Source organism: Daktulosphaira vitifoliae, unplaced genomic scaffold (assembly GCF_025091365.1).
Source record: "Daktulosphaira vitifoliae isolate Bord-2020 unplaced genomic scaffold, ASM2509136v1 Scaffold_1, whole genome shotgun sequence".
NCBI classification, from domain to species: Eukaryota; Metazoa; Arthropoda; class Insecta; order Hemiptera; family Phylloxeridae; genus Daktulosphaira; species Daktulosphaira vitifoliae.
The window spans coordinates 88,985,718-88,986,025 of record NW_026099572.1 but is presented as its reverse complement, the minus strand read 5'-3'; positions in this window follow the sequence as shown (position 1 = coordinate 88,986,025).

Below are 308 nucleotides of genomic sequence, written 5' to 3'. Positions count from 1 at the left end.
TTTTTTTTTTTTTTTTATGTCTGTCACTACTTTTTTCAGCTCTCACTGGACCGATATTTATGAACAATACGTCAAAAGATCACAAATTGTATATAATCGAAGACATTACCCTCAAAAATTGAAAAAAATTACCTCGTTCCCCGTAAATTGGCGAAATCTTCAAAAAAATTACAAATTTAAAAGACGCTAATTTTCGAAATTTTTTTTTCTTAAAACTTAACTTAATGCATATAAATAACGACATTTTTTAACACGTTTTTGGGTAAGTTTCAAAGTATTCTTTGCTCTTTTAATTTAGTTTACTTTTA